This window comes from Balaenoptera musculus, chromosome 11, assembly GCF_009873245.2.
Source record: "Balaenoptera musculus isolate JJ_BM4_2016_0621 chromosome 11, mBalMus1.pri.v3, whole genome shotgun sequence".
In the NCBI taxonomy this organism is placed as follows: Eukaryota; Metazoa; Chordata; class Mammalia; order Artiodactyla; family Balaenopteridae; genus Balaenoptera; species Balaenoptera musculus.
Window position 1 is genome coordinate 97,629,471 of NC_045795.1, and position 15,576 is coordinate 97,645,046.

General features: G+C 50.9%; 1 protein-coding gene across 1 annotated transcript in view; it reads right to left on the reverse strand.

The window, feature by feature from the left end:
• Positions 1 to 10,696, reverse strand: part of ATP2B2 (ATPase plasma membrane Ca2+ transporting 2) — a 358,026-nt gene extending 347,330 nt beyond the window's left edge. The window contains exon 1 of the mRNA XM_036869343.1: positions 10,630 to 10,696. The gene's annotated coding sequence lies outside the window, so the exon portion shown is untranslated. The remainder of the gene's footprint in view (positions 1 to 10,629) is intronic.
• Between the last annotated feature and the right edge of the window lie 4,880 nt (positions 10,697 to 15,576).

Genomic DNA, 15,576 nt, shown 5'->3' on the forward strand with positions numbered 1-15,576 from the left:
CTGCCCTTCCCTTCCTTTGCTTTTCCAGAACAAAGGCATCCCTGACACACCCTCACTCCATTCTGATCCCCTTTGTCATTGCAGCCTCCCCCTTCCACCTCACACAAGTAGGGCTTTTGGAACAAGGAGGATGCTAGAATTCGACTGGCCCACCCCCTTAGTTTGCAGATGAAGCCTGGAGAGCCGGGCTGGTGGGGGATGAAGTCAAGGTCAAATGTGGAGGTGGTGACGAAGGCAGAGCTGGAACACAGTACCCCCTCACCAAGGGAGTCACCCCTGGATGTGATTATCCACCAAGTTCTAAAACAACAGCAACAACAATGTTGATAATTATAATAGCTCCACTTATTAAATTCTTCTTATGTGCCAGGCACTGGGTGCATATTTAATTATTATCATCATTTTATAGATGGGGAAACTGAGGTATGGAGAAGGGAAATGTCCTGTCAAGGTCACAGCTGTTAACTGGCAGATCAGGGATGTGAAGTCAGGTTCAACGCTGAAGACCGTGGCGCCTCAGGCCCACCCTGAATCCTGTCATAAACACCTCTTCCACTGGGATGTTTCTCACCCTCTTTGCACAGCACCAAGCTTCTCGAGACCCTCCTGCCAGTTTTCAGGCTCCCCTATCCCATTCATTCCACCACCTGCTGGTCTTAGGTGGGCCCTCGAAGGCCATCCCGGCCCTTTCGCAGAACGGAGCCAGCTTTTCAGAACAGATCTGCTTTCTCAGCCAAACTCCACCACTTCCTGGCTCTGTGATGTCGGACAAGCAAACTCACCCTCTGAGCCTCAGCTTCCCTGTCTACAAAATGGGGATAAAATGATCCACTTCACAGAGACACAGGAAAGATATGACAAAATAAGTACAAGTACGATGCCCAGCACATAGTAGGCCCTCAGGAATAAGTCCCCTTCAGGCCTAGTGGGTGCCTTCACTGCCTCATATCCACCACACTCACACCCACTCTCTGAGCACACTGTGTTTTTCTCCACCACCCACCTCTGCCCTTCACAGCATCTGGTCCCTAATGGGCCTTGTCCTACTTTTCTGGGCAACTATGGAGGCATTTACTTTCTATGACATGTCTGGTCAGTGCCACAGTCCAGGACCCAATTCTACACATTGTTTAGGTTCTACTGCTTCCCCCACAACCAAATTACAACATCTTTGAGGACAAAGCCATTCCTATACTTTCCGAAATACCTAAACCACCCCGTGCCCCAATCGACAGAGCACTGGCATTGCTGGTGCACAGAGAATCCTAAAATCTCAGGGTTCAATGGCGTCTCCAGAAACACCTACTGATTCATTTCATTCATTCGTTCAACCAATATTTTGCTCAATATCCACCACGTGCCAAGCCCTGTGCTAGCCGGTAGAGGACACAGGAAGGAGTAAGTCTCAATTCCCTGTCCTCTCACAGCTCCCAGCCTAGCAGAGGAGCCAGCAGTGTGAGCACAGTTGGGCAGACCCTGGGGACTGCCTCCCCAGTGGCCATTCCCTTCCTGGCTGGCAGAGCCCTGACTGTGTTGGGTGTCTACCTGTGCTCCCAACTGATGCAGAGATAAGTCCTTTAAAGCCCTTAGTCACGTCCCCTTGGCAGTGATTGGTTTAGGCATGGCCATGTGACCCAATTCTAGCCAATGAGACAGAAGGGAAAGTCGGCCAGGGGGGCTTCTGGGAAAGAATTCCTCCTGATAAAAGAAACACAGAGATGCCTCTGCCTTTTGTCCCCTGGATGCTGTGGCATCTGCAGGGCATGCTCGGGACAGAGGAATCCTTTTGGATGATGACGGCAGAGGAGAAGGACAGAAAGACTGTGGCTTTTGATGGCATGGCATGATCTGCTGAATTAACAGACTCCAGAGCTTTTGATCATGTGAGATAAGAAAGGGTCATATTGTCTGTCAGTTGAGTCAGGGGATCCAATTCACTGAAGCCATAAGCAGACTCCCTGGTTCAACAGTGAAAACACAAGAGTTAACACTCTGGTGATGGCCTGCAGGACATCTTTCTGAGCCCTGAGCAGCTCTGCCTTGCTTTTGGGCGTGGGTGAGGGGCTGTGAGGAAAAGCTTCACAAAGAAGTTGCCGACAATCAGTCTTCCTTTCCAAGAGTGAGAAAGAGCTGGCCTGTCAGCCAAGGTGGCACCTGTCCAGATGGGAGGCATGAGCTAGCCCAGGGTGCGTGCAGAGGAAAGGTCTGGACTCTGCAGGAGCCCACACACTGCAGATGGAGACAACAGCTCCTTGGCCACATGCTCTCCAGGCCTCACTTTGTTCCTCTGTAAAATGGGGACAGAGACCTTCCTTGCACGGTGGTGGTGAGGCTCTAATGGACCCGTGCATATGAACACGCTTGTAATTATCTGGCTCTATGTAAATCTTAACTGCCATCACAGTTAGCCTTTGCCTTGGGAAGGGCTCACCCGAAACCGGGACTGGGGGCCTCTAAAACCAGCCCCCCTCCTTGTCCTCCCCATCTGTTCCACTCTCTCCAGCCTTCCAAACCAGCCACCATCTCCCTTTCATCTCCCTCCTCCTTCAGACCCTTTGCAGGCTGCCCTTCTGCCAGAAGTGATTCCTCTACCTGATCGTACCACGGCTCTCATCTCTTTTTTCAACCCAAACAGTTTTGCCTGATTCAGCAACTTCACTTCTAGGAATGTGTCCTCAGCAGATGCCTGGACACATGCCCAGGGGTCCAAAGACAAGACATTCATCACGGTGTCGTCCATAATGGCACAATTCAGGACAAAACCTAAGTGCCCATCAGGAAAGGATCCATTAAATAAATTATGGCAGAGCCACTTATAAAAGACAAGGTAGAGGTATATTTATTGATATTTAAGATGTCCATACTCTATTACTGAGTGAGAGAAGATACAGAAAAAAACAATATCTATCTATTTACCTATCAATCATGGACAAATGTCTGGAAAGACATTTGACAAATGTTAATGGAGGTTAGCTCTGTTTCATGGCATTTCCTTTAAGTTTTACTTTATTTATACTTTCCAATACTGTTTATAATTATATAATCATTATGTAACATGTCTATAATTTGGGGGCGGGGGAGCTACTTTTTTTTTTTTTTTTGGGGGGGAGCTACTTTTATTTTTAAAAGGGAAAAAGAAATAGAGAATTGCGGCCAAGATCCACCTTCTTTGGACGATCTCACCTAAAGTCATGTGTGAGAGGATTCAAAAGTTTATGCTAGTTCTGCTGACCTGAAACCTCGGCCATGATACCTCACCTCTACGTGGAAGCTCCCCAGTGTGGTGAGCTCGCTACTGTGCCAGGCCAAGCCCTAATGGCTAAAAACCTCTCTCACATTGAACAGCAATCTCACTCTCAGTCCTAATTCTGGTCTTCTGTGTCTCTCAGAACAAACCCAATGTCCCCCTCTCCCCCCATGCACTCGTCACCCTCCACAGCCACTCATCAAGTGACATGATTTCCTGGGGGATGCCTCATTCTAGGCAGAGCATGGGCAAAGGCCTGGAGATGTGCAAGTACGTGGCCCATTTCAAGGATGCTGTGGACTTGTCAGGCAGAGCATGGACCACGTGGGACAGAAGCAGATGAGGCTGGGGTGAAACTGGTAAGCTCCACATATTCTGCGCTAGGGAGACTGGCCTTCACCTCACAGAGCAGTGGTTCTCACACGTTTTGTCTTCACAGCACCTTCAAACACTACAATTTTTTGGCATCACGTGTGAAGGAATTAAAAGACACACATATCTCTAAACAAGTTGTGACTATTTTAACTCACGCCTTGCCCGTATCAGACAGGACGGGCCGGGTTATGCTGCAGTTAACAAATAAGAGCAAAGTGTCAGTGACTTAAAGCAAAGGCTCACTTCTCACCGCTGCTACACGGCCATCACGGTTTGGCTGAGGGCTCTGCTCTGCATCACCCTCACTCAGGAATCAGACTGAGGGAGGCTCTGTCTCCATGCAGCCTCGGTTGCCAAGGGAGGAAAAGGGGGCAGTGGCTAACAGCATGCTGGTTATTAAAGTTTCCATCCAGGGGTGACACATGTCACTTTTCAAAGTTCACTGGCCAAAGCAAGACACACAGCTATAACTAATATCAAAACAGGCAAGGAAGTTCCATTTACCATGCACCTAGAAAGTAAGGAGCCGGAAATATTTCTATAGCACTAATGACTAATTCAATTAATACATTACAAAGAAGAGAGAAGAGGAAGGGTTGGGGAGGAGGAAGAAGACAGCAAAGGAGGGAGATGATATTTACGGTCCAGGCTTTTTGCTAAACACTCTACAAATCTTAATTCTTAAAACAATCCCATGCACTACTTTTATTCTCCTCTCTTACTGCTGAGGAAACGGGCACCGAGAAGTTAAGCCCCTTGCCCAAAGTCACACAGCTAGTAAAAGGTCTGTCCAGAATTTGTTCCTAGGCACTCTCAACTACTGTGATGTTACCGAACAGTCAAATGTGAGTCAGTGCTGATAAAAACATGCGGTTACTTCGGAATTCAGCTGGTTGCCCTTTGCACTGAGTTGCTGAGAGAGAACTCCCTTGGCCTCCTGTTCTTAATCTACTGCTGATGACAACGTTTGGGGGATTCATTCAACGCGGCATCTCTCTCCAATGCCGGTTCATCACACTCTGTGCCTTTTCTATCCCACCTACGTATTGGACCCTTTTTACACCCCCAGGCTTCACAGCTCACCCAGTTTCCTCAAATAGCATCAAAAGCACGTTTTTTGAAGTTGCTCACACATCAATGGCCCACCTGTGAGTTGTGGACAGCCATCACTGCTTAGGCAAGGTGGCCTCGTCCCAGGATTTTGTTGTTGTTGTTGGGTGGGGGGCAGTGACTATTTGTGTTTTATAAGAAATCCATTCATCCAACACATTTATCAGGCACCTACTATGTGCCAGGGCCTGAGGATGCAAAGTTAAAAATAGAAGACCCAGTCTGTGCCACCTCTGAGAAGCACAGTGACAAGGGGGCAACAGCTACTGAGGCTGTTTCCCCTTTCTGGGTACCGCCCCCTTCCCCTCACATCCTCCCCTACCAGGGCCTGACATATCACTCCTCTCCAACCTCCCAGCCCCATGAAACCAGGAAGTATCCGTTAGCAACATCTTCACACCAGTGGGCTTCCAGCTACCGGAGCAGGTGCCACACCGTAAGGCCAGCTTGGAACTGGAAACCCGAGGACGGGGTTTGAGATCTGGCTTCAGCAATGAGTAACCACCTTACGGGGAAGGAAGCTGGTATTTATAGAGCCATATTACAGGCTTGCTGTGAAGAAGATTGAAAGACACAAAGATACGTGAAAAGTTATGTAAGTTACAAGATGATGATGGTGGTTAACAGTAACATCTGTGTGCCAGGCACTGTTCTAAAAATCACTTATCTTAATTCCTCTTATTCCTCACAAAAGCACCCATGAGGTAGGCATGGTATCCTGTTTTACAGATAAGGAAACAGAGAGCTGAAGCCCCTCACTCATCCAGGATCACAGAGACAGGATTAGAAAAGTGATGGCACAAGGATTGCGGGGCAAGCAGGCTGGCTCAAACGGAGATGCTATTGTGTACACTTGGGCTGTTTTCTCTCTAAATGTGGATTGATTTTCTCTCTAAATGTGGATTGAACAGTTGTTGTTTGCTCCTTCTAAAGAACTTTCGATTCTTCAGAACTGGTATTAATCTTGGGGGAGAGAGGAGTTCCCTCTTGGCCCAAATCATAAACGTTCACTCACTCTGGTTCATTGTTGTTGTGCATTGAGTTGTGTCCTCCCCAAAGATACGCTGGAGTCCTAACCCTGGCACCTGTAAACGTGACCTTATTTGGAAATAGGGTCTTTGCAGATGTGATCAAGTTTAGATGAGGTCATCCTCAATGAGGGTGGGCTCTATTCTAAAATGACTGTTGTCCTTATAAGGAGAGAGAGATTTGAAAATAGAGACAGACAGAGGCCGGGCAGCCGTGTGAAGACAGAGGCAGTAATGTAGTGAGTAATGTAGTTACAGGCTAAGGGACAACAAAGACTGGCAACCATCAGAAGCTTCCCGACAGGCTTCAGAAGGAGTGTGGCCCTGCTGACCCCTTGACTGCAGACTACTAGCCTCCAGAACTGTGAGAGGATAGATTTCTGTTGTTTCAAGTGTCCCGGTTTGTGCTAATTTGTTACGGCAGCCCTAGGAAACTGATACAATAGTGTATTGAGCACCTACTGCTACAGGCACCCTGGGGATATGACGTTAAGTGAGACAGGAACTCAGACCCTACCATGTTCAGTTTGGTGGATCTGGCTTAGTCCTAACTCTACTCTAGGAAGAAATAAACAATAATAAGTAGTAGCTCAAGTGGCAGGAGACACGAATTCTAGGTCTAGTTCAGACCCCTCAAAATGCTGTGTGACCCTGAAGAAGTCGCTTTCCCTCTCTGGACCTATCTTTTCACTTTTTCTGTGAAATCAAGGAGTTGGCCCAGATACTCTTCAAGGGATATCCTAGCTCTAAAGTTCTATGACCTGCTGGGGTGAGGACAGGTGGGAAGGGGCAGAGACAGCATGGACAGTCTCCCATGCTCCTGTCCGCCACCTCCTTTATGGAGCTCATGCGCTCTGCCTGCCCTAATCACCCCAGGGCCAGATACCAGACAACTAGGGACAGTCCCTATGCCCCAGAGCTCGCTGAAATTATTCTAACTAGCCAAACCTAGACCTGCTTACCCTGCCTCTCCTGTTCCTTCCCGTGGAAACCACAATAAAGGCTGCTGTGGGTGTTTTTTCTCTGCTCCCTCGGCCTCCTGACTGACCCTGGTGCTTCCCTGTGTGGGCTCCCATGGCGTGGTGTGCCCCCTCCTCTTGGGAACTGTGAGTCACAAACTGTCTTTTCAATAGCAGTCATCTCCTGATCTATTGGCCTTACCGTACCTGAATCATATAAAATCTACATTTTCAAACAGGGATGATATTGCCTACCGCATAGGATTGTCATGAAGAATAAAGTAGATAAACATGGAAAATGGTCTCACACAGCATCTGGCATATGGCAGGGGCTTTAGAAATGTCACTTTCTTTTCTCTCTCCCCTAGCTCTATCTTTTCCCCTCTGTCTTCCTACCCCCATCTCTCTCTTCCTCTCTCCCTCCCATGACTGGCTATATAATTTGTGGGACCCAATGCAAAATGAAAATTTGGGGTCCCCTGTTCAAAAGTATTAAGAATTTTAATATGGCAACCACAGAGAATTAAATCAAGTGTAGGGCCATTCTCAGCACAGGGCCCCGCCTCACTCACAGGTCACACGCCCACAGAGCTGGCCCTGCTCCTTCCTCCTTCCCTGCCTTCCATCAAGTTCTCTTCTGCTTCTCAAATCTTTCTAGCCTGATTTTTCAATCTCAAGGCCCCAATTTGACCCCCTTTGTTCTTGTTTCTCTACTAATGGATTCAATTTTTTAGGTAGCCATACAGCTAATAATTCCACTCCATTGGTGGGGATAGGAAAGAAGGCCAGTCTGAATTAATGAAAAATCTAAGAAATAGACTTTACTAGAGAAATACAGTTTTAATCATGACACTTGCAGATTTATATACGGTGACAGAGGTGACATGGAGAGGAGGGAAGAGAAGAGGAAGTTAGAGTTTTGGGATGTGATTTAACAAATAGAAAAGATTTAACTTGTAATGAGCACATTCCTTATTTGCAAATAATGCTACTAAACACTCTCTCCCTTAAGTAGGTTAATATTTCTCTTGTCAGCAATCACTTGCCTGGTGAAACACTTTTACTGCTAAAGATGATGGTAAAATTCTTCTGCAGTGATTCTATGTAACGAAACAATTTCCCTGAAATTGTTCCATAGTATAGATCAGGTTATAAATTCTTTTCAAAGGGAAATCTAGTACAACAAATTCTCTCTCTACACCCTGCTTCTACAACAGTCACATCTTCAGAGCATCCTTCTAAAATTCCACAGCACACCAGTCTCGGACTTAATCTCCACTGGCTCTGCTGTTTCAGATCTAACGCTCGTCCTGTCACAGTTAGACCCAGACCTATCTTGGGGCGGTAGCTCCAAACAGTTTACATACCCCACACCTCCAAGCCTTAGCAACCTGGGCCTGGATGCCCTCCTCTCAACTGTATAGTCTATCAAAATCCTAACTCATGTTTCAAGGTCCAGCTCAAAGGTCCTCTCCTCCAGGAAGCTGCCTCTGACTTTTCCAGGCAGAACCTGTGCCTCTGTCTGCCCCTGCGGCACATCTATTACAGCATCTGTGTTCCTAACAGTCGTTTGTGAGACTCTTTGAGAGAGAGTGAGAGCACCCGTGGGCCCTGGGTCTTGTCCATCTCTGGGGAGGCAGGGGCGGCCCATCAGTTAAGTAGCAGAGGTGGTCCCAGCCCCACCACTAACCAGCTGCATGCAGATGGTAACAGCAGCTTCACAGCCCCAGGAGGATTAAATCAAATGATAACCTGAAAGTGCTTAACGGAGCCTGGCAGAAAGCAAGCTCAAAAAACATTAACAGTTCTCCGCGAACACTGGTGTATAAACACAAGGTCACAGGATGGCCACGCATCCCAGTTTGGCTGGACAGTCCTGGTTATGTCTGTGGTCTTGGTGTTATTAATAATGCCCGCTCTTGTTCTCAAAAGTGTCTTGGTTTGGATGGCGAATTATATGGTCACCCTAGACAGCTGGGACCAGATTGTTTATTTTACCAATTCTCCCTGGCACATCAAACAGTTGCTTAGCACATATTAAGTACTTAATAAAAATTATCAAATGAATGAATGTGTCTCAGGACCCAGCAGGTACCTGGCACCTGGTAGGAGCTTCATAACTACAAGACATGGCTGATTTCACAGTATTTCCAAGCACCTCTTGACTCAAAGAAGGCATGAATCAAGGCTTGGAGAATGAATGGATGAATGAATGAATGAGTTCCCCCCCGCTCCATCTCCTCTGTTGTCAATAGTACCTTTGAGAGAAGGAATGGCATCTCACAGAGGTAGGGAGAAGAGTGGGTCAGATGGGGAAGGTGAGGCTGATGCTCCCCCATGAGACTGTGGGGAGAGGGGGGAATCTTCCTGGGGCTGCAGCAAGGTCCTCTCTTCATTTCCCAGTTAGAAATTAGGGATTGTTCTCCCCATGGAAGCAGCAAGAAACCACAGCCTACATTAGCCGAACCAGTAGGTCCAGAGGGCGCTTGAGGGTCTGGGACCCTTGCCACCACTGAACATTCCATACAGGGCACAGGGGTTCAGGATTCTAGCAGGTGCTGCTCCCCAGCAGCCCACACAGCCACAGGGGAGAACCCACCTAAATCTAGGTGCCAGAAGCAGAAGGGAGAGGATGGGAATGGTTTCTTCCCTTCCAGGCCCAGAAAGGAAATTTCACACGTTGGTAGCCAAAAATTTTTGCACACAGACCGTATACTAGGCATGACAGTAAGAACTTTAAGAATATTAACCCAGCCATCAGAACAGCCCTGTGAGGTAGCTACCCCCATTTTACACATGGGGAAAGTGAGTCAGAGGGGAAATGACTTGTCAGAGGTCACACAGCTAGTAAGAGACAGAGCCCAAATCCCCCAGGTGTAGGAACCAAACAGGAGTCCTCTCCATCCCTCCCCAACCCACTATAAGAAAGCCCAGTTCTTGCTCCTTCTTGAGGTTGGCTGTGTGACCTTGAGGCTGGCTCACCCTCTCTGGGCCTCACTTCCCTTTTCCAAGACTAACGATCCAGGATGCTAAGACACACCCGATGGCCAGACATAGTTTCTCCAGAGACCACAGCGCTTCAGAATGACCATGCCCTTGGGAGAGTCCAGGTGTGCAGAAACATACTGACCCACTTTGGGGCCCTAGGGGGGTACCTGCCTGAGCCCACTTTCTCAAGGACCCTTTGACGCTGGGCTGAAAAATCAAGCTTCGGATCTGAGAGTCCAACTGAGTGTGCGGCTTTGGAGCTCTTGTGTCACCAGGTAGGGGACTCCTGGTGCTTGGGGAAGGGCTGCGGGCAGGGAGAGGGGCGCCAGGAAAAGGCAATGCCAGAGATGCAGAGAGCACCAGGCAGAGGGTCCTGGAACGCTTCAGCCCTTAGAAGCCTGGAAACCGCCTTTGCGGAGGAGAGAAGCCCCCAGCCATGGGTCAACGTCCACAGCTCTGCTCACGTCCCTAGACTGCAGGAATCAGGGCCTGGAGAAAGGGGACCCCCAATACTGGGGGGGAAGCCTGGCAGAGGAGTCAGAGCCAGCTGGGAAGGAAGAAATTGGGGGATTCTAGCGCCCGAAAGGCCCCCCCACCCCCGCTCCGGGGCTGTTCGGAGCCCCTGAAAGTTTGCGCGCGACAGGCACACGGCGCGCCCCCTCCCCGCGCCCGCAGGCGCCGGGTCCACAGGCGCCCACCCCGGCCCGCCCCGCCCGCGCCCGGTGCCCGCTCAAGGTCACCGCTGACAAGGCGCCTGCCTCCGCGGGGCGAGGGGACCCAGGACGCGCTCCGGCTCGGGCTCTGGCCCGGTAGGGGTCCCGGGGCCGAGCGCCCGTGGAAGGGAAGCCGGCCGGGAGGGAGATAGAGACCAAGGAAGAGGGGAGGAGGCCCAGAGCCCCGGGCCCGGCCGCCCCCGCCTCACCTGCGCCGGCTCCGCGAGTGAGATGCTGCCGCTGCCGCTGCCGCTGCCGCCGCCACTGGTGCGCGCCCGGCCCGGCCCGGCCCCGCTGAGGCTGCGGCTCCTGTGCCGCGGCTGCCCCGCGCTCGCCTCGCCCCGCGGCCCCGCCGCCGCCCGCCTGCCTCCCTCCCTCCGCCGTCGCCTCTGCCACCGCTGCACTGCGCTCTGCCCGCCTCCCTCCCTTCCTCCCTCCCCTCCCGCTCCCTCCTCCCCCGCGCGCTCCCCCTCGGCCCTCCCCAAACTCTGCACGGAGAGCGCCCTGCCGGACCGGAGCTCGCTGTCCAGCCCAAGCCCTCCCCCACGCGCACGTGCTGGGTGTCCCGGGGAGGGGTCTCTGGCCTCTCCCAGGGCTCCGTCTTCAGGTACCTCCATCGGCACCAGCCCCTTACCCCACCCCCCCGGCCCCCCACCATCAGCTTGGCCCTTGGAGGCATCCCTTCTCTCCCTTCCCCTTGGGTCAGGGTGTCCCAACCCTCCCTTCCCAACACACCTGGAACCTGTGGCTGTGTGGAGTGGGTATATGAGGAGACCAAGCTTTGGGGGAGGGGCTGGCTGGACCAGTTCTACAGTGTTTAGCCTGAGGGCACTCAGACCCCAAGAAAAATGGGGCTAGTGCAGGAGCACCTTTTGGCCCCCAGCCTCCAGCCTGGCCTGGCCTAGAGCCTAGAGGAGGCCAGGACAGAGGCCCTGCGGAGAAGAAAGGTGAATGCCCCAGGCACACACTGAAAGCACTTCCCCAATGCAGGCGTCCCCTCCTTGGCACAGGCCGCAGGTCGCTGAAAAGCCTAGGGCCACCAGGAAGCCGGGCCACCTGACTCCCAGTGCCTCGGTCTGCTCCACACCATCAATTAATCATGCCCACTTGCTTATTTATTTATTGTCTTTATAAAAAGCCAAATGCACTGCTCTGCTCGCAGGAAGAGAGAAGATGGGCCCCCATGAGGTGGGGGGCAGGGAGGGCCGGACCATGGTAACTCCCCATCCCCAGGCCTTGGTTTGTTGAAAGAGGAGCTAGGGTGGCTGGGAGACCCTGGGCTCTAGGTGTCTGGAAAGCCTGCTTCCTAGGAACAGCTGGGATCCTGCTACCATTCATGGGGCCAAAATTCATCATGGTCTGTGCTCTGAAGCCCTGGGATGGCTCAGAGGATATTCGCTCTTGGGGGTTTAGGCATAGAGGGAAGAGGGGGCCTGGGAGGCCATGACCAAAAGGAAATACGGCAGGTGTGAGAGGAGGTGTCTCCAGGCTCTTGGCTCAGAACACTCCGTTCTCACTGCTGCGCACTTGGCTTGGCAGGCGGCACCGCATCTCCTGCTGCAGCCCTCTGCTCCCCCCAGGTGCCCAGAGCACACCTCCCCACGGACGCCCCCCTTCCCCATCCCACTGAATGACACTGCGGGCCTCCAGATGACCAGCTCCAGGCTCTCCCATCACCAAGTCCTCACTGACGGGGCCTCCACAGTCCCTCTGGAAACTGTTGAAGGGCCCCAACACCTCTCTTCTGGATTCTCACAGTTGCCTCCTCTCTGCCTCCATCCAGCTCTCACACTAGCCTTCATGAAGCCAGACATGGATCACATCTGCTCCTGCTCTAAAACCTTCCATAGCTCCCTAGTGCCCTCGGACGTCCCAGAGCCTCGGTCTGCCATTCCAGGTTTCCTGCGCTGGCCCCAGGTGCCCTTTCCACTCTGTTCCCACCTTGGTTTCCAACGCCCCTCCATGATGCACATTTGGCCCTATACCATGTCTCTTGCCTCTCTTCTGCTCCTTTGATGAAAATGCCTTTCTCCCTCTCTCAATCAGTCCCTGTCCAGTCATAGTGTCAAGGCTCAGCTTTAGTTACTATTTCTTTTATGAAACCTTCAGAAACCAGCAGACAAGTTGAAAGGCAAAAGGAATGGGTATGAAAAGCTGCAAAAGGTGAGGCAACTCAGTGTAAAAGTAAATGACACCACAAAAGTCCTAGTGACAAAACTCACCAGCTGGATGACCTTGGGCATGCCCTCAACCTCTCTGAGCCTGTTAGTTTATTTAAAGGGTGATAATTCCATAGCCTCCTCCAAGGTAAACACGCAACAAACGGTAGCTATTCTTGAGCACCTACTGTGTGCTAAGGCTCTGGGATTTGCAAGGATGACTTGGTAGGGATTTGAAGGACAGCAGAGAGAATGCCTATAAGGACCAGGCAATACTGAGTGAGGTGGGCTGGTTCTGACTTATGGCTCTCTCCTCTGGAATCTACCAATAAGAAAAAGCAACAGTGCATGTGAGGTGACAAATAGCAGCTGACACTGGCTCTATTGGGGGAGGTAACAAGGAGTGGTGGGGACTGTGGCATCTGCCCTGTCAAATGGGTACAGCCGCTACTCAGCTCCACCCAACTGTTGGCCAAGCAGGGATGTGAGTCTAAACCACCATTTTTCTATTTTTTCAAGAGAAGCCGGACATCTGGATTTTTATGTGAATACTCTTGATCTGTAAATGTCATCAACAATTTATAAAAATTTAAAACTCTGAGAGGAGCAAACACTGTATAGCTGTGGTAGGTTTTTGGCCCGCAGGCCAGCAGCTTATGACCTCTGGATTAGCAGGAGAAAGATCAATGTTATTTATTTACACACAGACACACACGCCCCTTCTCTCTCCCGCAGAATGTGGTCCTGTCCACCTAAGAGGCACAAGCGGTCGTGGGAGTGGAGTGGACAGGATGGGGGGGTCAGGTGAGGCACTGGGCTCACTACTGCACATGGGAACCTAGACCAGCCCCCTCTCAGTTTCCTCATTTGAGAATGGTGGGGGGGAGGAACTGCTCGGCTGTGGCAAAGTTTATGTGAAGTGACAAGTGTGTGAGAAGTGAGGACATGGGGGTTCCAGTGACAACGCAGAAGAGCATCTGGTAGCGAGGGAGCTTTGGCAATCTGGATGCCCAGAAGTCCCACTCTACTAAAAATAGGCCTCTGACAGACCCTTGCAACTTGAAGACTTCTTTAGCGATGGAACTGGCAGCAGATAAAGAGGGAAATGGCCGCTTCCCTCTGCCGGGCCAGGAAGAAGAGGCAGGGAGGTGACCGGCGCTTGGCGAGCTGGTGGGCACATCATCTCTGAGTTCACAACAAGAAGAGAAAGAATCATGGGTCCCCGGTGGCCTGTTAGAGGGGCAGGGGCCAGAAGTGGCTGAGAGCAAAACTGGCCAGGATGGCGTGATCCCAGGACTGCGAGAAAGTCCCTCAAAAGTGATTTTGATGGGATGGGATTAAAGCCAACTTTATTTTCCAATCCCCCACAAGGACTGTCTCTTACTATTTTAGTCATAGTAAAAGTCATTCAATGCACACACACAAAATGATAGTCCTACTAAGCAAGAAGGAGGGGACATCTAAATAAATCGATGAGCAAGGTCTTCATCAGGTAGAAGCCACCTTTAAAACTGCATCCTCTCAGACACATTTTTATCTCACCTACCTGGAGACCTTGGTACCGGAATCTGTAAAGAGATTCCTGGGCTGACTCAGGTCCAGAGTCGGAATCTCCAAGGAGAGGAGGCTGAAGACCTCCTGCCCCACCCCCATCCTGTCCTCTAGAAGCTCGGGAGACTGAGCTGAGCAAATGTTTATTGAGCAGGGGAGAGGAAATGGCAAGCCAGATCCCTCCCATTAAGGGTCTCTAAATGCAGCTGGGAAAACCCAACTCCCCAAATACAAGGCAGGTTGATCAATACACTTGAGTCACAAAGCATCACCAAGGAGACTGAACGGGGATTTCCTCTGGGGAGGATGGGAGGGCAGAGAGAACATTCTGCGTATACCCGGTATATTTCAGGCTTTGTGAGAATCTTTTACACTAACAATCTCCCATGTTTTATTTGTGCAGTTTTAAAACTTAAATGAGAAGGAAAAACACCCAGTGCTGAGGCAGCCAGGGGAGGGATGATTAATTCTCAAGACAGCCAGTGAGGAAGACTTCGGAGGTGGAATTTTACAGGGTTTTGAAGCAAGAGGACAGATGACAGAAACAATAGCTGAACTCTACTGTGTCGATTACTATTCTTAGTATTTTGAACATACTGATTTCATCCTCCCAACGAGTCTATCAGGCAGGTGTTTGTTAGCAGACGCTACTGATGCACCACCCTGCAGGTACGCCCAGCCCCTTGCTCTCTGGGGTCTGGCTTCTCACACCTGCACCCTTCTCCGGAGGATATGGTCCTTGGCCGATGGGAACCACTAGGTAGCAACAGCCTCTATGGTGCAATTCACCCTCCAGGGCTCCCCAGGGATCAGGCTGAGGGTGGACTTGTCCTGAACCACATCTTTGCCAAGCACCTTTCCCTTCCCTGTCCTGCCCACTCCTTCCCCTGCAGGTTTCTCCTGAGAGCACTCTTTCAGTAAATGCCATGCACAAGAATGCCTATCCCAGGCTTTGCTTCTGGGGAACCAGACCTCAGATCGTTTTCTTATTCCCATTTTGCAGTTGAACAAGCAAAGGCACGGATCAGCTAAGGCACTGATCTAGAAAAAGGAAGAGCCAGGCCAGCTGCCTCTTCTCCATTCCCAGAAGGATTTCTCTAAGGGGACGAGGGGCATGTCAAGGGCATGTCAGAGAGAGACGAGAGAGACGGGGCATGAGAATGTGGGGGTGAGGGGTCTGATGTGCCTGCAGTGAGGGTGTGTCAAGTGAGACGGGGAGGCAGGCAGGAAGGACAGTGGCTGTGCAGCCATAGAAGGGGTTTGGCCCCAGCTGAGAACTCACCCATTCATTTATCTGATGTGTGTGCACCAACGGTGAGCCAGGCCCTTGCACGATGTGCAGGATTCAGAGATGAATGTGTATGAATCCTCCTCCTCAACAGGGGCTAGTGGAATGGGAAGGGGGTTAAGGAAAGGGGATAGACCCAAACCCAAATGCTCAGGAAA